This window comes from Callithrix jacchus, chromosome 17 (assembly GCF_049354715.1).
Source record: "Callithrix jacchus isolate 240 chromosome 17, calJac240_pri, whole genome shotgun sequence".
Classification (NCBI taxonomy): domain Eukaryota; kingdom Metazoa; phylum Chordata; class Mammalia; order Primates; family Cebidae; genus Callithrix; species Callithrix jacchus.
In genome coordinates, this window is record NC_133518.1 from 36756058 (window position 1) to 36778553 (window position 22496).

The 22496-nt window shown below is 37.8% G+C and overlaps 1 long non-coding RNA gene across 4 annotated transcripts in view; it reads left to right on the forward strand.

Moving 5' to 3' along the window:
• Positions 1-22496, forward strand: part of LOC144579906 (uncharacterized) — a 535694-nt gene that overhangs the window by 405547 nt on the left and 107651 nt on the right. For all 4 annotated transcript variants that reach the window (XR_013528563.1, XR_013528565.1, XR_013528564.1 and 1 more), the window contains exon 4: positions 14696-14783. This is a non-coding gene — a long non-coding RNA (uncharacterized LOC144579906). The remainder of the gene's footprint in view (positions 1-14695; positions 14784-22496) is intronic.

Here is a 22496-nt window from a genome sequence, read left to right on the forward strand (position 1 = left end):
ATGTCTGGAACCTAGAGATGCACTAGGTCATAGGTCATATCCTAGTGCTTCTATGCTCATCGATCACTGTGAATATGCAATTATAGCCATCATAACCTAAGAGGATACCTGCGGTGCAGACTCTGCTGCCTGGGTTATCCCAATAGATAAGTAATTTCGTTTGGCAGAAATGTTGATTTAAAGTGAAAGGAAACTAGAATGGGTAATAGAGGAGAGAGATACCGAATGTCAGTTGTGGTTCAAGATCAACTGCAATAACCAGGACTAATCTTCCTCCACCATTTTTTCCCCCAAAATTGTATCTGGTTACCATTTTGAAGAGGCTTTGCCAGGACGGATGGAGTGAACTTGACTTGGGGCACAGATAGATCTGAAGAAATAGTTGACTGTAACAGGTGTTATCTGTGCTCCTCCCATATCATTGCAGTGTAAAATGGTCTGTGACTTTTTTTTTTTTTTAATTTTTTATTGGATTATAGGTTTTGGGGTACATGAGCAGAGCATGCAAGACAGTTGCGTAGGTACACACATGGCAGTGTGCTTTGCTTTTCTTCTCCCCTTCACCCACATTTGGCATTTCTCCCCAGGCTATCCCTCCCCACCTCCCCCTCCCACTGGCCCTCCCCTTTTCCCCCCAATAGACCCCAGTGTTTAGTACTCCCCTTTCTGTGTCCATGTGTTCTCATTTTTCATCACCCACCTATAAGTGAGAATACGCGGTGTTTCATTTTCTGTTCTTGTGTCAGTTTGCTGAGGATGATGTTCTCCAGATTCATCCATGTCCCTACAAATGACACGAACTCATCATTTCTGATTGCTGCATAATATTCCATGGTGTATATGTGCCACATTTTTCCAATCCAGTCTATTATCAATGGGCATTTGGGTTGATTCCAGGTCTTTGCTATTGTAAACAGTGCTGCAATGAACATTCGTGTACATGTGTCCTTATAGTAGAACGATTTATAGTCTTTTGGATATATACCCAGTAATGGGATTGCTGGGTCAAATGGAATTTCTATTTCTAAGACCTTGAGGAATCGCCACACTGTCTTCCACAATGGTTGAACTAATTTACACTCCCACCAACAGTGTAAAAGTGTTCCTTTTTCTCCACATCCTCTCCAGCATCTGTTGTCTCCAGATTTTTTAATGATCGCCATTCTAACTGGCGTGAGATGGTATCTCAATGTGGTTTTGATTTGCATCTCTCTGATGACCAGTGATGATGAGCATTTTTTCATATGACTGTTGGCCTCATATATGTCTTCTTTCGTAAAGTATCTGTTCATATCCTTTGCCCACTTTTGAATGGGCTTGTTTGTTTTTTTCCTGTAAATCTGTTTGAGTTCTTTGTAAATTCTGGATATCAGCCCTTTGTCAGATGGGTAGACTGCGAAAATTTTTTCCCATTCTGTTGGTTGCCGATCCACTCTAGTGACTGTTTCTTTTGCCGTGCAGAAGCTGTGGAGTTTGATTAGGTCCCATTTGTCTATTTTGGCTTTTGTTGCCAATGCTTTTGGTGTTTTGTTCATGAAGTCCTTGCCTACTCCTATGTCCTGGATAGTTTTGCCTAGATTTCCTTCTAGGGTTTTTATGGTGCCAGGTCTTATGTTTAAGTCTTTAATCCATCTGGAGTTAATTTTAGTGTAAGGTGTCAGGAAGGGGTCCAGTTTCTGCTTTCTGCACATGGCTAGCCAGTTTTCCCAACACCATTTGTTAAACATGGAATCCTTGCCCCATTGCTTGTTTTTGTCAGGTTTATCAAAGATTGTATAGTTGTATGTGTGTTGTGTTGCCTCCGGTGCCTCTGTTTTGTTCCATTGGTCTATATCTCTGTTTTGGTACCAGTACCATGCTGTTTTGATTACTGTAGCCTTGTAGTATAGTTTGAAATCCGGTAGTGTGATGCCCCCCACTGTGTTCTTTTTGCTTAGAATTGACTTGGCTATGCGGGCTCTCTTTTGGTTCCATATGAAGTTCATGGTGATTTTTTCCAGTTCTGTGAAGAAAGTCAATGGTAGCTTGATGGGGATAGCGTTGATTCTGTAAATTAATTTGGGCAGTATAGCCATTTTCACGATATTAATTCTTCCTAACCATGAACATGGAATGTTTCTCCATCTGTTTGTGTCCTCTCTGATTTCGTTGAGCAGTGGTTTGTAGTTCTCCTTGAAGAGGTCCCTTACGTTCCTTGTGAGTTGTATTCCAAGGTATTTTATTCTTTTTGTAGCAATTGCGAATGGCAGTTCGCTCTTGATTTGGCTTTCTTTAAGTCTGTTATTGGTGTAGACGAATGCTTGTGATTTTTGCACATTGATTTTATATCCTGAGACTTTGCTGAAGTTGTTTATCAGTTTCAGGAGTTTTTGGGCTGAGGCAATGGGGTCTTCTAGGTATACTATCATGTCGTCTGCAAATAGAGACAATTTGGCTTCCACCTTTCCTATTTGAATACACTTTATTTCTTTTTCTTGCCTGATTGCTCTGGCTAGAACTTCCAGTACTATATTGAATAGGAGTGGTGAGAGAGGGCATCCTTGTCTAGTGCCAGATTTCAACGGGAATGCTTCCAGTTTTTGCCCATTCAGTATGATATTGGCTGTTGGTTTGTCATAAATAGCTTTTATTACTTTGAGATACGTTCCATCGATACCGAGTTTATTGAGGGTTTTTAGCATAAAGGGCTGTTGAATTTTGTCAAATGCCTTCTCTGCATCAATTGAGATAATCATGTGGTTTTTGTTTTTGGTTCTGTTTATGTGGTGAATTATGTTTATAGACTTGCGTATGTTGAACCAGCCTTGCATCCCCGGGATGAATCCTACTTGATCATGATGAATAAGTTTTTTGATTTGCTGTTGCAATCGGCTTGCCAATATTTTATTGAAGATTTTTGCATCTATGTTCATCATGGATATTCGCCTGAAGTTTTCTTTTCTCGTTGGGTCTCTGCCGGGTTTTGGTATCAGGATGATGTTGGTCTCATAAAATGATTTGGGAAGGATTCCCTCTTTTTGGATTGTTTGAAATAGTTTTAGAAGGAATGGTACCAGCTCCTCCTTGTGTGTCTGGTAGAATTCGGCTGTGAACCCGTCTGGACCTGGGCTTTTTTTGTGTGGTAGGCTCTTAATTGCTGCCTCAACTTCAGACCTTGTTATTGGTCTATTCATAGTTTCAGCTTCCTCCTGGTTTAGGCTTGGGAGGACACAGGAGTCCAGGAATTTATCCATTTCTTCCAGGTTTACTAGTTTATGCGCATATAGTTGTTTGTAATATTCTCTGATGATGGTTTGAATTTCTGTGGAATCTGTGGTGATTTCCTCTTTATCATTTTTTATTGCATCTATTTGGTTGTTCTCTCTTTTATTTTTAATCAATCTGGCTAGTGGTCTGTCTATTTTGTTGATCTTTTCAAAAAACTAGCTCTTGGATTTATTGATTTTTTGAAGGGTTTTTCGTGTCTCAATCTCCTTCAGCTCAGCTCTGATCTTAGTAATTTCTTGTCTTCTGCTGGGTTTTGAGTTTTTTTGATCTTGCTCCTCTAGCTCTTTCAATTTTGATGATAGGCTGTCAATTTTGGATCTCTCCATTCTCTTCATATGGGCACTTATTGCTATATACTTTCCTCTAGAGACTGCTTTAAATGTGTCCCAGAGGTTCTGGCATGTTGTGTCTTCGTTCTCATTGGTTTCGAAGAACTTCTTTATTTCTTCTTTCATTTCGTTGTTTACCCAGTCAACATTCAAGAGCCAGTTGTTCAGTTTCCATGAAGCTGTGTGTTTCTGGGTCGGTTTCTGAATTCTGAGTTCTAACTTGATTGCACTATGGTCTGAGAGGCTGTTTGTTATGATTTCAGTTGTTTTGCATTTGTTGAGCAGTGCTTTACTTCCAATTATGTGGTCAATTTTAGAGTAGGTGTGATGTGGTGCTGAGAAGAATGTGTATTCTATGGATTTGGGGTGGAGAGTTCTGTAAATGTCCACCAGGTTTGCTTGCTCCAGGTCTGAGTTCAAGCCCTGGGTATCCTTGTTGATTTTCTGTCTGGTTGATCTGTCTAGTATTGACAGTGGAGTGTTAAAGTCTCCCACTATTATTGTGTGGGAGTCTAAATCCTTTTGTAAGTCATTAAGAACTTGCCTTATGTATCTGGGTGCTCCTGTGTTGGGTCCATATATGTTTAGGATCGTTAGCTCTTCTTGTTGTATCGATCCTTTTACCATTATGTAATGGCCTTCTTTGTCTCTTTTGATCTTTGTTACTTTAAAGTCTATTTTATCAGAGATGAGAATTGCAACTCCTGCTTATTTTTGCTTTCCATTAGCTTGGTAAATCTTCCTCCATCCCTTTATTTTGAGCCTTTGTGTATCCTTGCATGTGAGATGGGTTTCCTGGATACAGCACACTGATGGGTTTTGGATTTCTATCCAATTTGCCAGTCTGTGTCTTTTGATTGGTGCATTTAGTCCATTTACATTTAGGGTTAATATTGTTATGTGTGAATTTGATACTGCCATTTTGATGCTAAGTGGCTGTTTTGCCTGTTAGTTGTTGTTCATTATGTTGAAGCTCTTTAGCATTCAGTATGATTTTGGAATGGCTGGTACTGATTGATCCTTTCTATGTGTAGTGCCTCTTTTAGGAGCTCCTGTAAAGCAGGCCTGGTGGTGACCAAATCTCTGAGTACTTGCTTGTTCGCAAAGGATTTTATTCTTCCTTCACTTCTGAAGCTCAGTTTGGCTGGATATGAAATTCTGGGTTGAAAGTTCTTTTCTTTAAGAATATTGAATATTGGCCCCCACTCTCTTCTGGCTTGTAGTGTTTCTGCCGAGAAATCTGCTGTGAGTCTGATGGGCTTCCCTTTGTGGGTGACCTGACCTTTCTCTCTGGCTGCCCTTAGTATTCTCTCCTTTATTTCAACCCTGTTGAATCTGACGATTATGTGCCTTGGGGTTGCTCTTCTTGCGGAAAATCTTTGTGGTGTTCTCTGTATTTCCTGCAATTGAGTGTTGGCCTGTCTTGCTAGGTGGGGGAAATTTTCCTGGATGATGTCCTGAAGAGTATTTTCCAGCTTGGATTCATTCTCTCCGTCCCCTTCTGGTACACCTATCAAACGTAGGTTAGGTCTTTTCACATAGTCCCACATTTCTTGGAGACTTTGTTCATTCCTTTTTGCGCTTTTTTCTCTGATCTTGGTTTCTCATTTTATTTCATTGAGTTGGTCTTCGACTTCAGATATTCTTTCTTCTGCTTGGTCAATTCGGCTATTGAAACTTGTGTTTGCTTCACGAAGTTCTCGTGTTTTACAGCTCCTTTAATTCATTCATATTCCTCTCTAAGGTATCCATTCTTGTTATCATTTTCTCGAATCTTTTTTCAAATCTTTTTTCAAGGTTCTTAGTTTCTTTGCATTGATTTAATACATGATCTTTTAGCTCACAAAAGTTTCTCATTATCCATCTTCTGAAGTCTAATTCCGTCATTTCGTCACAGTCATTCTCCATCCAGCTTTGTTCCCTTGCTGGTGAGGAGGTTTGGTCCTTTGTAGGAGGCGAGGTGTTCTGGTTTCGGGTGTTTTCCTCCTTTTTGCGCTGGTTTCTTCCCATCTTTGTGGATTTGTCCGCTGGTCGTCTGCGTAGTTGCTGACTTTTCGTTTGGGTCTCTGAGTGGACACCCAGAATGTTGATGATGAAGTATTTCTGTTGCTTTGTTTTCCTTCTACAAGTCTAGCCCCTTCGCTGTATGACTGCTGAGGTCCACTCCAGGCCCTGCTTGTCTGTGGTGCACCTCTAGTAGCTGTGGCACAGCAAGGGATGCTACCAGTTTCTTTTTCTGCTCTCTTTGTCCCAGGATGATGCCTGCCTAATGTCAGTCTTTTGGATATAGAGGGGTCAGGGAGCTGCTTGAGGAGACAGTTTGTACTTTATAGGGGTTTAATTGCTGAGCTGTGCACTCTGTTGTTCATTCAGGGCTGTTAGGCTGCTATGTTTGATTCTGCTGCAACTGAGCTCATTAAAACCCCCCCCCCTTTTTTTTTTTCTCAAATGCTCTGTGTTGAGGGGTTTGGGCTTTATTTTTGGATGTCTGATCAGGTGTCCTGCCAAGCTAGAAGGCAGACTAGCCACTGTTTGGCTGCCGAGGCTCCGCCCTGCTGTTGTGTGATTCGTGCTGTTCCTGCCGGCTCTGCTGTGGTCTCCGCCACGCCCTGCTGTGGAGTCTCTTTGTTGTATCGTGTTGCCTCAGCAACGGCAGGCTGCGTCAGCAGTGGGCGTGTATCTCAGTAGGAACGGGTTGCCTCGGCAACGGCTGGCTGCGTCAGCAGTGGGCGTGTATCTCAGTTGGGGCGGGTTGCCTCGGTAGTGGTGGATGCCCCTCCCCCACAGAGCGTCTCGACCGTCTACTCGAGATAGTTTGAAATCGCGGTTTTGTTCGTCCCACTGGGTATCCCAATTCCTGCAATCCCCTGGGCTGGGCTACTGTCCAAGTCTCATTCAGTCTCAAGTCCAGCCCTCTCAAGTCTCAGGTTGCCGGTTCAACAGAGCACCCGGACAAGCGCGCCCTGTGGGGATTGCTGGGTAGGGCCGGCCGCCGCCGCCCCGGCTGCCGGCTTCGCCAGGCAGACCTACTTCCTGGCGTCCCGTGACTTTTTTATACTTGGGAGTTTCCCCGTTCTGTGGGCAACAAAGATCAGTCTGGAAATGCAGCACCGACTCACCGTTTGCAGATTCAACGAGAAGAGCTCCAATCCTGGGTTGTTCTCACAGCGCCATCTTGAGTCCTCCGGTCTGTGACTTTTAACTGGGTAAGGGCTTTCTCTTACACCAGAACTTGCCTTGTATGGCAGCTTGAAGTGCTGGAGAATTCAAATCCCCTGGGGGATCCTTCAACTAGTTGAGTGATGGAAGTCTGTGCATAAACATCTTAGCTTTCCCCACCCCAAGTGTGTTGAGTCTGAGGTACTTGTTTTACATTCAGTCTGCTATACAACCAATCTCCCGTTACCAGTAGTGGTAAACTGACTTAACAACACTTTCTTCATTGGCTGCCCTCAAATTCCTATCTCAGTTCTCCATCACCTGACTGGCATTTCCTTAGCTTGCCTCCCTAATAAATAAACTTTTCCATTTGAATTCTCAACTCACAATCTGCTTCTGGGAAACACAAATGACAAAAACATGCATCGCCCCTTTTGACTTTGAGCTTTACTTCACCAGTGCAAAAATATTCAGCGGCCAGATCAGGCAGTGTCTTCCCATCCTTTCATTTGGAAGGGTTTTATAGTTTACAAAAGCTTCAGTGGCATGGAGCATTTGTACACAATTAAATTGCATGGATTACATGAAGTAATGTAAAGACCAGCATTTCATTCTTGAGGATATCTAATGCCCTTTGGATTACCAGGACGTACAGGGTTACTTGCTCCAAATTCCAGCAGTTTGAGAGTCTTAGGCTTGTTACAAATAATACTTATTGAGTGTTTAATATATTCTGAAAACCGTTCCAAGTGCTTTACATATATTGGTTAACTTAATTTTTGGCAATCCTATGAAATAATATGAAGTATCTATGGGGGAAAATTAGTTTTCTTGATGCTGAATCCATGATCATGCCACCGGTCTGTTCCTTTTTACTCATATCTACCTCTTCTAATATACATGCCTGAGAGACCAGATGAATAAGCTTATTAGAACTCTGCACAAGATAAGAATAAATAAGTCATTGGCAAGTGTCACTCAACTTTGTTAATACCTGTTTAGGTTCTTCAGATTATTTTTCCGATGTCTTCATACAGTGAAGTTGCTAAATAAGTGACTTACGGAAACGTGTGTGTGTGTGTGTGTGTGTGTGTGTGTGTGTATTTATGTATGTTTCATATGAATTGCAACCCCTATTTAATTCATTTGCCTCTTCCTGCTTCTGTTTTCATATTCCCTCCCCATGATGTTAGAGTTAATTCTAGTCTTTAAAATTTGTGAGCTATACTCTCAATTTAAATAAAATTCTTTGGGCACATGTAGATAAATTCATGTTCAAATTTACTTAAGATATATTTATTATTGTTATGTGCTCCAAAACTTAGAGTAACTAGACGTGCATACATTTAGTGAAAGAGCAGACTTTCAACCTGTAAACCAAAAACTGTTAATATGAGTTAGTTGTTTAAAAGAGTGAATCATTTGGAGGCATATATTTGAAGTGATTATCTGAAATATAAACCTTTAACCAGATTTTAAAATAGTATATTTTAAATTTAAAACATTACTTTGTAAAAATAAATAGGTAGATAAATAAATAAATAATTGTGTCCTCAGTTCTTTTCTCATTGAAGACAGACTGACTTTAGGTAGACTTGTTAACTAGGTTACATAAGTTATTATTACATACTTTCCCTTCTTGCAGTTGTAGCCCTTCTAATTCTATATTAGTCAAAATTTGGACTTATGTAATATGTTTGCTGTTTGATGTATGGTGCTATGAAAATTTGTCACCTGACGAAATATTTACTTCAGTGAGGTATGATAGAATTAGGACAATTCACTGAGAAAGGCACTATTTAGAAGAGAATGTATTAAAATTGTGTAGCATTTTAGCTGGATGACTATATCATTATCTTCATATTTATGCATATTCTTCTGTATTCTTTCTGAAGAGAGTTAGCAGCCTGAGATTTGGTCCAACAGCTACTGACAAGGGAGCTTTCTGCAAGGATAAAAGCTTTGAAAATCACTACAAATAAAGCATCTTGTTTTCCATTAAGTTACATTCAAATATCCATGTACTGTACCCTGTAATTAAGTCAAATATCAATTTTAATCACTGCATCTTTAGTACATAATTTCTGTAATGCAATTGCAGCAGTATAATATGGAGCAGCTAAAATGCCCTTGTTAAATGGAATTTTAACTGCAGGAAACTGAGATACAAAGAAAATCATCATACCTTCACTCAAGCAGTTAAGCTGAGAGATTTATGTTTAGGAAAGTAGGGGAAGAGAGACTGGTTTAATTCACAAATGATTTTTAAAATATATTGTAAAGCCTATTTACAATGTCCCTGCTAGTCTACATCTATAATTCCGAAATAAGAATACTGACAATGCTTTGATTTTAGAGAGTATCTGAAGAAGTTCCTTAAAGATAGAACTCCTATTCTATTAGTTAATAAACTGATCCTACAATTAAGTTTGAATATTTTATCTTAACAGATAGCAATGTTATTTTGGGGAAAGAAAAGTATCTTCCTTTTGCTAGCTTCTGAAGAAAGGAGTTTGTGCGAGGAAAAGGTTTATTATTTATTATCTAAAGTACAACTTGCAGCTCTTCAATTAGGAGCAATTTCAAATCTCAGATTTAAAGTCTGTACAACATCTCACATAAATGTAGCAATTGCCTTGTATATCACTTGGCAATAGTTTAACTCTGTTTAAGACTGGAAGACAATATTTTGAGTAGAAATAGAAATGACAAAATAACTACTAGATGTCATCATGTTTTCTTTACATCGGCACATTAGAATATTAGAAAAAAAGTCTGGTCATATATGGATAGTGGCAGGCTTAAAACTCTTGCTCCTTTCTTCAGTGAGCTGGCTCAACATTCATACTAGAATTGCTCCAAGAAATGGAAATCATCCGAGGTGTCATTTTGCAGCTAGTGGTTCTAGATCCCTGACAGAATATTTACAATTAAAAAAGACAAAGTTTTGAAAATCCATGAATAATTTACCTGACCATTTACACAAAACATTCAGCTGAAATACTCCAGTATTGTGTATACAAGTGCATGCTTAAGCTACTCCTTTTTCTTTATGCTGAGAGGGAAATAGTTTGCTGGGAACAGCCTTCTTGTCAATGGTGCAAATTCTTTTAGAATCCAACTTTGAAACTGCCATTTGGATTAGGTTCATGTTCACGGCTTTTGAATTATTGATTTTATGAAGGCCAGGGCATCCCAATCTGTGTCATAGATGCATAATTTATCATGATATTTAAAAGCATGTGTATCTTAAAGGCTTCTGGAACTTTATTTCAATGCCTAATGACAACACATCTGGAGCTTTTTATGTTTTCAAAGTCTTGGCAAAAAGACAGGGCCTTCTGGTGCTATGGCCTCACGTGACAGCTCAGTACCTTTTAATGTTCCCTTTCTGTCTTTGAATCTTATACTTTTCCTTTCTGATTTAGTTCTTCTCCCCACCCCTAGCCCTTCACATCACTAATTCTTTCTTTGGTCTTTGCATATTTTTTAAGACTCTATTTCACAGGCCCCTCCATGGTGTCCACATGTTTTCTTTGCATCTCTCTCTTTATGTTCTTCTTTTGTGCGTTCTGCCTTTTTTGATTTCTGCTGCTTGAGAAAACCCTTGCAGTCATTTATTTCTTTTTGTTGTTGTTGTTATTTTTCTTTGTAGGAAAAGGCTAGTTAATTTATTATTGGTCTGAAGTTTGTCTCAGATGCCTCTAGTATTTGCCGCACCACAATGAAGAAAAGGGGTAGACAATGGCAGACTTCCTTTAACTTCTGTTGTTAGAATGATAAAAGTTGAGTGGGGTGATTTCAAAGCTGGGGGTGATTCAAGCCTTCCACTTCTTCAGAGATCAAGTCAGCCACTACCACAATGAGGCTGCCACCTTCCCACTTCCTTACTCTTAACCCCAACAATGACAATCGGCACTCAGTCACAAACTGACAGAAATTCCAACTTGCGGAGTGGAAAAAGAGAAAGGGGCCAAGGATTGCTGGTGAGATGGAAGACGCTTGAGGTGCAGACATCTGCTTAAAGGAAAACTGTTTGATAAAAAGCACCCCATTTTTCGATTTTAAATGCCTTTTCAGTTTTTGTCTCAATTGTTTTAATTTTTCTTCTAAAGCGAGTTTTGAGTAACCTTTCTTAGAATGTAATCTTTATTGGTCCCTGAATTAAGTCAGATTATTATAAAGAGTAATTGTTTTATGTATGGGATACAAATCAAAGTTTACATGTATGTTTCCCTATTATATAATTTTTGAGAAATGTGACTCCTGCTAGAATAAGAGATCTTCATAAAAGGGTAGTGTTAATAGAGATAAATGTAATGGCATATTGAGGCCTTTCTTCATATTTTTTAGGTAAAATTAAATACACTTATGAGGACATCCTAGGGGATATATTTAGAAATAAGATTTAAAATTTGATTCAACATTTCTACATACTTTATGTATCCTGCCTGTGAAAGAACCCTAGGGTCGGTGAAGATAACTTGACATACTAGCAATGTGATACCACTTATTAAAATTTCTATATGTAGTTGTTTTATTTCAGAAGATCCAATTTGATCCTTGGTGTTTCAAAATCAATCTACTGCAGGTTTTCTCCTTCTAACAGGAAAAGGTTATCCATGAGCTGGGTATTCCATTTTATTATCATATTAAATGACTTTCAGACTTCCAGAGTTTATCTCCTTTACCACTTGTTATTGATGTCTTACTGCTCTTCACATGTAAGCCAAGGGATAGAGTTTTCTTCTTTATTAACTCTAAGGTTCTTTAAGATCCATGCATGCAGGCTCTATTTCACACTTTGACTAAGGTTACTGGGATGCCTTCCAGTCCCCAAAACAGACAATGGCTGAGCTGTCAACTTTTCTATTAAAGGGGTCAAACTTGAGTTTTCCTATGACAGCTTTCTCAGCAAATTCCTAATGAGGCAAAATCGACTACTCGTGGATTTGGTTCTCTCTATCCTGCCCATTCTTCAATAACAGCGCCCAGGACACATTAGGGCAACTGAGGATGTGCTTGATACAAAATAGGCATTCAGTATCTATAGACTGGCATCAATATTGACACAGACTGACAGAATGACTGACTAGTTAGATATCTAATCACTTGTAGTTCCCTCTCCAAGCCCATGGTGGATTAATTCACACTTCTGTACTTTTGCATATGGTTTCTCTCTGGTCAGTCTTGACTAGCTGAATTACTAAGGTAAAAAGAAAATGAGGAGAAAAGAGAGGAGAAATAGCCAACATTTACCAAGAACCTGCTGAACCTGGTACTATGCTAAGAACTTTCCATTAATAAGTTAATTTAACTTCACAATAACCAAATGAGGCAGGAACTATTATCATTCCCATTTGACAATATAGAAAACTGAAACCAGGAGATCAATGAACTTTCCCACAGCTACACAACTAGTGTGGAAATTGGACTCAGCTTTTGTCTCTATGACTGTGGCTCTCAAGTTATTAGGTTGATGGGAAAACAGGCTAGCCATGTGCAGAAAGCCGAAACTGGACCCCTTCCTGACACCTTATACTAAAATTAACTCCAGATGGATTAAAGACTTAAACATAAGACCTGGCATCATAAAAACCCTAGAAGGAAATCTAGGCAAAACCATCCAGGACATAGGAGTAGGCAAGGACTTCATGAACAAAACACCAAAAGCATTGGCAACAAAAGCCAAAATACACAAATGGGACCTAATCAAACTCCACAGCTTCTGCACGGCAAAAGAAACAGTCACTAGTGTGAATAGACAACCAATAGAATGGGAAAAAATTTTTGCAGTTTACCCATCTGACAAAGGACTGATATCCAGAATTTACAAAGAACTCAAACAGATTTACAGAAAAAAACAAACAAGCCCATTCAAAAATTGGCAAAGGATATGAACAGATACTTTACAAAAGAAGACATATATGAGGCCAACAATCATATGAAAAAATGCTCATCGTCACTGGTCATCAGAGAGATGCAAATCAAAACCACATTGAGATACCATCTCACGCCAGTTAGAATGGCGATCATTAAAAAATCTGGAGACAACAGATGCTGGAGAGGATGTGGAGAAAAAGGAACACTTTTACACTGTTGGTGGGAGTGTAAATTAGTTCAACCATTGTGGAAGACAGTATGGCGATTCCTCAAGGCCTTAGAAATAGAAATTCCATTTGACCCAGCAATCCCATTACTGGGTATATATCCAAAGGACTATAATTCTTTCTACTATAAGGACACATGCACACGAATGTTCATTGCAGCACTGTTTACAATAGCAAAGACCTGGAATCAACCCAAATGCCCATTGATGATAGACTGGATTGGAAAAATGTGGCACATATACACCATGGAATATTATGCAGCAATCAGAAATGATGAGTTTGTGTCTTTTGTAGGGACATGGATGAATTTGGAGAACATCATTCTCAGCAAACTGACACAAGAACAGAAAATGAAATACCTCATATTCTCACTCATAGGCGGTTGATGAAAAATGAGAACACATGGACACAGGGAGGGGAGTACTAAACACTGGGGTCTATAGGGGGTAAAATGGGAGGGCCAGCAGGATGGGAAGGTGGGGAGGGATAGCCTGGGGAGAAATGCCAAATGTGGGTGAAGGGGAGAAAGGAAGCAAAACACACTGCCATGTGTGTACCTATGCAACTGTCTTGCATGTTCTGCACATGTACCCCAAAATCTAAAATGCAATAAAAAATTTAAAAAAAATTGCGGTTTTTGACTTTTTTTTGTAAGGCCAAAACAGCAATTATTTTGCGCTAACTAAATGATAACCATCAATCCTTCTATTTTATCTAGGTAGTAGTGTATGCAAACTTGTGTAACACAATCTTTGCAGCTAACCATTTCTCCAAGGAGCAGAGCCTGGCATGACAGTCATTTCAGTGTTTCCCCTTTGTGCAGAGTTAGATGAGATTATTACTACATGACTATTCAAATTTGTGTTTTTCCTGTTCCTTGAAGGCATGGATGATGTCATCTTATCTCCTGTGCCTGGACATTTCCTGAGTTCTAGTTGAATAAATGAATGAATGTCCTTACTGTACAAATTTTTATCATAGTTATATGCATTGCAGTTATTTATTTTATAATATTATAATCTTTTTCCTGGCCTTGCTTCTGATGTTGGTCAGAAACATCTGCTGAGTGAATGAAAGAATGAAAAACTAAAGTTATGAATAAACACAAGTGATTGTGGTGTGGAAAGCTTGTTTCCAAATCTTACTTGCCAAACTCTTAAACATTTATTTGTTCTCGTCTTATCTGCCTGGATAATTCCAACTCAAATGTCGAGATTCAAGATATGCATCTTTTCCTCAGAAAACCCCACTCCCCTAAATACTTACACCCAGGGGACACCGAGACTGACAGAGAGAAAAGGCTCTGTGTTGGAGCCTCTAGCTCTGACCAGAATTGGGTGATGGCACTTCCCATGTTTTAATGCAGCTCTTATTTGGGTCTCGGTCTCCTAATAGACTTAAGACCTAGAGACTAATATTTTAACTGTATGTCTTTAATGTGTAGCATATTTCTTAGCATGTGGCCAACAGTTACAACAGTTACTGATTATTAACTGCTATTTGTTGAATGAATGAATCATTTTGCATATTTGTAAATGGGGGTGGGAACCCAAAAAACTAAAGAAAAAAAACCCCTAAAGTTATACTTTTATTTAAATTTTTTTCCATAGGTTTTTGGTGAACAAGTGCTATTTGGTTACATGAGTAATTGTGTAATGGTAATTTGTAATATTATGGTGCACCCATCACCCAAGCAGTATATACTCAACCCAATTTGTAGTCTTTCATCCCTCACCCACCTCCCACCCTTTCCTGTTTCCTGAGTCCTCAAAGTCCATTGTATCCCTCTTCTTCTTCATCTTTTTTTTTTTTTTTTTGCTCTGTTGCCAGGCTGGAGTGCAGTGGTGTGAATTCGGCTCACTGCAACCTCTGCCTCCCAGGTTCAAGCGATTCTCCTGCCTCAGCATCCCACGTACAGGTGAGTGCCACCACGCCCAGGTAATTTTTTGTATTTTTAGTAAAGACGGGGTTTCACCGTGTTGGACAGGATTGTCTAGATCTCTTGATCTTGTGATCTACCCACCTCGACCTCCATAAGTGTTGGGATTACAGGCATGAGCCACCGTACCTGACCCATTGTATCATTCTTATGCCTTTGCACCCTCATAGCTTAACTCCCACTTATGAGTGAGAACATACAATATTTGGTTTTCCATTCCTGAGTCACTTTACTTAGAATAATAGTCTCCAGTTCCATCCAGATTGCTGCAAATGACATTAATTTGTTCCTTTTTTTATGACTGAGTAGTATTCTATTGTATATACATATATGTCACAATTTCTTTATCCATTCATTGATTGGTGGGCTTGGGCTGGTTCATTTTTTTTTTCTTTTTCTTTTTCTTTTGAGATGGAGTTTTGCTTTTGTTACCCAGGCTGGAGTGCAATGGCGCAATCTCGGCTCAATGCAACCTCCCCATCCTGGGTTCAAGCAATTCTCCTGCCTCAGCCTCCTGAGTAGCTGGGACTGCAGGAGTGTGTCACCATGCCCAGCTAATTTTTGTATTTTCAGTAGAGATATGGTTTCACCACGTTGACCAGGATGGCCTCGATCTCTTGACCTCATGATCTACCCTCCTCGGCCTCCCAAAGTGCTGGGATTATAGGTGTGAGCCACTGCGCCCGGCCTGGTTCATATTTTTATAATTGTGAATTGTGCTGCTACAAACATGTATGTGCAAACGTCTTTTTTGTATAATGACTTATTTTCCGCTGGGTAGATACCTAGTAGTGGAATTGCTGGATCAAATGGTAGTTCTACTTTTAGTTCTTTAAGGAACCTCTGCACTGTTTTCCATAATCGTTGTACTAGTTTACATTCCCACCAGCAGTGTAGAAGTGTTCTCTTTTCATTGCATCGATGCCAACATCTATTTTTTTTTTTATTATGGCTATTCTTGCAGGAGTAAGGTGGTATTGCATTGTGGTTTTGATTTGCATTCCCTGATAATTAGTGATGTTGAGCACTTTTTCATATGTTTGTTGGCCATTTGTATATCTATTTTTGAGAATTGTGTATTCATATTCTTAGCCCACTTTTTGATGGGACTGTTTGTTTTTTTCTTGCTAATTTGTTTGAGTTCATTGTAGATTCTGAATATTAGTTCCTTAGATATATAGATTGTGATGATTTTCTTCCACTCTGTGGGTTGTCTGTTTACCCTTTTGACTGTTCCTTTTGCTGTGCAGAAGCTGTTTAGTTTAATTAAATCCCAACTATTTATCTTTTTTGTTGTTGCATATGCTTTTGAGTTCTCGATCATGTAGTCTTTGCCTGAGCCAATGTCTAGAAGGGTTTTTCAAGTTATCTTCTATAATTTTTATGGTTTCAGGTCTTAGATTTAAGTCCTTGATCCATCTTGAGATGATTTTTCTGTTAGGTGAGAGATGAGGATCCAGTTTCATTCTTTGACATGTGGCTTGCCAATTGGCACCGTTTGTTGAAGATCAGTTGGCTCTAGGTATTTGGGTTTATTTTTGGGTTCTCTATTGTGTTCGATTGGTCTATGTGCCTATTTTTATACCAGTATCATGCTGTTTACTTTACTATGGCCTTGTAGTATAGGTTGAAGTCTGGTAATCTGCCTCCAGATTTGTTCTTATTGCTTAGTTTGCTTTGGTTATGAGGCTTTTTTTTATTGTTCCATATAAATTTTAGGATTGTTTGTGCTAGTTCTGTGAACAACAATGTTGGTATTTTGGTGGGAATTGCTTTGAATTTGTAAATTGGTTTTGACAGTATGGTCATTTTCACGATATTGATTCTACCCATCAATGAGTATGGGATGTGTTTCCATTTGTTCGTTTCATTTATCATTTCTTTCAGCGGTGTTTTGTAGGTTTCCTTGTAGAGGTCTTTCACCTCTTTGTTTAGGTATATTCCTAAGTATTTTATTGCAGCTATTTTAAAAGGAGTTGAGTTCTTGAGTCTCAGCTTCGTTGCTGTTGGTGTATAGCAGAGCTACTGATTTGTGTACATTAATTTCATATCCTGAAACTTTGCTGTATTCATTTATCAGCTCTAGGTGCTTTTTGGAGGAGTCTTTAGGGTTTCTAGGTACATGATTAAATCGTCAGAAAACAGTGACAGTTTGACTTCTTTACCAATTTGGATCCCATTTTTTCTTTCTCTTGTCTGATACTCTGTCTAGGACTGGGTTGAATAGAAGTACTACATTGAATAGAAATGGTAAGAGGTCATCCTTATGTTGTTCCAGTTCTTAGAAAGAATGTTTTCAACTTTTCCCCATTCAGTATTATGTTTGCTGTGGGTTTGTCATAGATGGCTTTTAATACATTGAGGTATGTTCCTTGTATGCCAATTTTACTGAAGGTTTTAGTCATAAAGTGATGCTGGATTTTGTTAAATGCCTTTTCTGTGTCTATGGAAATGATCATGTGATTTTTGTTTTTAATTCTGTTTATGTGGTATATCACATTTATTGACTTGTCTATGTTAAAGCATCCCTGCATCCCTGTGTCCCTGCATCTCTGATATGAAACCCACTTGATTGTGGTGGATTATCTTTTTGATTTGCTGTTGGATTTGGTTGGCTAGTATTTTGTTAAGGATTTTTGCATCTACATTTGTGGGTGATATTGGTCTGAGTTTTCTTTCTTTGTTATTTCCTTTCCTGGTTTTGGCATTAGGGTGACACTGGCTTCATAGAATAAACTAGGAAAGGTTCCCTATTTTTCTATCTTGTGCAATAGTGTCAGTGAAACTCCATTTCACTTCCCTGCCACCATCACTTGAGCAGGTGCTGGTATCCATGGCTGAGAGACCTGAAGACGGTTCATGTAATGGGACCCTGTGCAGAAGCCCCCCAGTACCAGCCCAGAGCCTGGTAGCCCTGCTGGGTGGCTAGATTAAGAAGAGAAATAAAAACCACTATAGTTCAGTTCTCAGGAAGCCACACCACATCCCTAAGAAAAGGGCAAGACTACTATATCAAGGGAGCACCCCATGGAATAAAAGAATCTGAACAGTAGCCTTGAGCCCCAGACCTTCCCTTTGACACAGCCTACCCAAATGAGAAGAAACTAGAAAAACTATTGTAGTAATATGATAAAACAAGATTATCTAACAAACCCCCAAAATCACACTAGCTCATCAGCAATGGATCTAAACAGCGAAGAAATCCCTGATTTGCCAGAAAAAGAATTCAGAATGTTGATTATTAAGCTAATCAAGGAGACACCTGAGAAAGGTGAAGTCCAACTTAAGGAAATAAAAAAAAAATGATACAAGATATGAGGGGAGAAGTCTTCAGTGAAATAGATAGGTTTTATATTTTTCTCAGTTTGTGTGACTTGTAAGGTGGGAGAGATTGCACCTACCAGTAAACTTCTCTTTGGAAATAGTCACTTAGTGCTGTTAAAAAGTATATAATAAAAACCACTTTAGGCCAATAGTTGTAATTACAAATGCAACCTGGGGCTTCCAAAATTTTGGCAACAGTATTCTTAAATTTCAGCAGATGGTGGTGTTGTTATGAAAATCTGCCATGCTTAGCTAAAATGAAACACTTCTCACTTTTCATAAAAGCAGTTTTGTTCTTTTTCCTTTGAAAAATGAAAAGAAAAGAGGGTGCACAATAACTCTTTTCTAGAAGCTTTAAGTAAGAAATAAAACTTAAAAAAATAGTGGTCACTGTTGGTCCATGGTAGAATAATTATAAAAAAGTTTATTTTTCATAATGGATGGTATATAGATAGATATGGATGTTACATATTATATATAAACATAAATGTATATATTTTAAAATATAATTATGTCACAGAAATGACATAAATAATATATTGTGTGTTGGCCACTGTTTACTGTAATTATATGTATATAATTGCCTTTATCATATACATAATTTTTTCCTATATTTGCTATTCAGGCTTGGAGAAGAAACAATGGTCCCCTTCCCCACAATGACAACTATTAACACTTCAAAATATGGTTAAAAAGGACTCTAGTTATTTAAAAATAGAATAATGTATGTTTCCATGGATGGGATATTCATGTTTGTATTACCTTGAGATCAAATTCTGAATTATGGGAATATTTCTCTTTTGCCTTAGTCCAACCCTACATTTATTAGTCCAAAATTAAAATGTGTATTAACTTTTGACTGGTCAATGAAATGAATTCAAGTCAAAGACTACAAAGGATTTCAAGAAAGACTTCAGAATGTCTGAGTACTGTACACACGAACAAGATTTTGGTTTAGATCATTTCTTAATACTTCCTGAAGTTAAGCAACTTCCTGTAGAACAACTGAATGATTTCCTGAAGTGACACATACTTCTGCTGTTGTAGAAAATGAAGATAATTAATATTCTCTTTAAATCTCCTTATTCTTTTTATGCTTGCACCCATTTGGTATACAAATCAGAGGGATAAAAAATTGAGGTACAGATGGTTCCCAATGGTTTGACTTGACTTTTTGACTTTGCCGTGGTGCAAAATCCAAACACATTCAATAGAAAATGGTAAGATACTCTCTTGTGATGCTGCAACTCCCAGTCAGCCATGACAGCATGAGGATAATCAACAGGTACTCCATAGTATCCTGTGTTGCCAAATTGTTTTGCCCAACTGTAGCCTCAGAAAGGTGTCTGAGCATGTTTAAGGTAGCCTAGGCTAAGCTACAATGTTTAGTAGTTTAGGTGTATTAAAGGTATTTTTAAGTTATGACATTTGCAACTTAGAGTGGTTAATGGAGATTAACCTTATGTTAAATCAAGGAGCATCTGTATAAGCAGGATCATAATCCTTATATTAATGAGATCAAAAAAGAGAAGTGTCACTAAGGTGATTTATTTCTTTTAGTACTATTTTCTTGATAAGGAAAAAAGGCAAAAAAAGTTGAACAAATTTTTTAAAATTTACATTTTATATATTTTATGCATATCAATTTTAATACAAACTACCTAAATATTCTGAGGGCATTTTTATATTTATGTAAATGTGTACAATAGACATTTACATATATACACTTACATACATATATATTATCTTTACATCTTTGAAATTAGTATTGAAATATGTGAGAAAACAGGATTTTTGTGTGTGTGCTCATATTATCCTGTAAAACTGTGTAAAATCTTTTTCATTGTGGAAAATGATTGGATGGTATTATGTAGAATTATTTTATAGCTGGTGACATAAGGGGTGATTTTTTTCAAAAAATTACTATTTTGAAGTACCCTTTTAAAAGAATAATACTTGTTATAACAATGATAAAAATAATTATTGTGATATAAAATTTAATGTCCAAAGGCATCAGGAACACACTGATTATTGAAAATATAGTTTGTCTGATACACTAAATTAAAATTTATTCTTATTAATCTAGGTCATAATTGCTTTTGGAATATCATGAAACATATGAATGACTTTATTCCAAGTGAAAAATCATTCAGTAGAGTCAAACTATAGTGTTTTCCAAAGGAATTTCCTTTTAATGACTTGCAGATGTTGTTGTGTTTAATATCAATAAAAAGTTGAATTCAGTTTTTGGATATAAAAATTTACATGAAATACATCCCCTGAGTACACTAAGTGTTTTCACATTCATGAAAAAGAACATTTGGAAAAGAGTAAAAACAGATATTAAAAAGAATTATTACTAAAAATGTTTGTAATGACTTTTCTAGAGCAGACCCTTAAATTGAAAACCTAAGAAAATAATCAATTTTATTTTAGAGAGAGAGCGTTTTAGGATCGAAAAATAAATTATATCTTAATATTTCAAAATCACGTACAGGTTAAGCATTCCTAATCCAAAAATTTGAAACCTGAAATGCTTCAAAATCCAAAACTTTTGAGTGCCAATTTGATGCCGCAAGTGGAAAATACTACAGTTGACCTCACATGACAGGTTGCAATCAAAACACAGGCACACAACAGACCAGTGATCATGATAACAGTGATGAGGAAGATGACTGACATTGTTAACACTGCAGAAAAAGTGCCTATAGATGGCATGGTGAAAATATGTGATGGGCTTATTGAAGGACTAGGGCAGCATGCGTTCATCACAGAACAAGAAATCACATAAGTCATAAAATCAAAGAATTCTATGACACAAAAATGAAAAAGTTGTTTAAAAGTTGTTAATGAGGCAGATGATGCTCTGGAAGAAACATTTTAAAAAGCCATCTAATAGGATGCTTGTTCTGCTCTTGAAGACCTACTTTCTGGTTCCTCAAGTGCTTCTGATTAATGTAAACACAGAATTGCAGGTGGAGACTGAAAGTCTGCCATTGCTTGTGGATGTTGTTTAACAGCTGATACAGGCATTCTGGTATCAAACACATTTTTTTTACTGTATTAATGATGTGTCCTCTTTTCTACAGTTAAGTACCTATGTGTCAATAAGTGTAAGAAAATGATTGCTTATTAGTAGCATATAAATTCAGAGTCAGGAATGAATGGTAATGCCAAAAATATCCCCCACAGATTGTCCACATGATAGTGACACTTAGGCTTCTTGATGAATCTGTGTACACAAACTTTGTTTCATGCTCAAATTGTTTAAAAATATTGTAGAAAATTATATTCAGGCAATGTGTATGAAGTGCATATGAAGCATAAATAAATGCTGTGTTGTGACTTGTGTTCTATCCCCAAGATGTTTCAATTATGTATATGCAAATATTCCAAAATTCAAAAAACTCCGAAACACTTCTTGTCCCAAGCTTGTTGGATAGGGAATACTCAACATGTATTTGTTTTTTTCAATCTGCATTTTAAATTTTGAGATAAAATATATGGAAAAAACATCTCTAAAAATAAGCACTCCTTTTAAAGGCATAAAGTTTATATTTCAAATATATGTTAGTAATTCACAAAGTGATCTTCTAATAACAGCATCACAATCAGCTGGAGATTCCTGTTGAAATAATTTGGGTGGAACTTAGGGATATACAGCCCAAGGTGTCTCGTCATAGGGAGACCACAGTGGCTGAAAAACAAGCTAGCATCTCATTCCCACCAGCTCCTTGGCTTTTCTTACCAAGGCCCATGTAGCCATGTAGTGATGGTGAAGGTGGTTGACAGTAAGATGCCGCTGAAAGATTGGTTTAAACCTTTAAAGAAAGAATTTTATGAAGTGGAAAAATTTGTTTAGAATAGGCTCTTAATTATTTTAACTGTTAGACTCTGCTTTAGAAAATGCAGGTATCTAAGCCCTGTCACAAGGTTCCCAAATTAGAATATGACTTGGTCTCACCAGCTTCTGGAATCTTACCTCTGTATTTTTCCAATCCGTTTGGTGCTCTGAGTTCTAGTTTAACTGAATTTTTTTCTTTCAATGTATCATTTACTCTTTTGCCTCGAGGCTTCCACATATAATGCCTCTTCTGCCTAAAATACTCTTCTTTATCCCACTCCCCATCTCTATGTCTCCTTTATCTTCTTGGCTAACAAGGACTCTGCAGAAAAGGTGCCCAGATGTCTGGTTCTCTAGAAATTTGCCCTTTTCTCTATCATAATACTTGCAATTGACTCTTTGTTTACTTTCTTTGCTAGATTGCAAGCTTCTTGAATTCAGCTAATGATTCATTAACTCACCATGCTATTTCAGTGCCCAGCACAATGCTGGGCCCTCAAGAGTTATTTATTGAATGAACAATC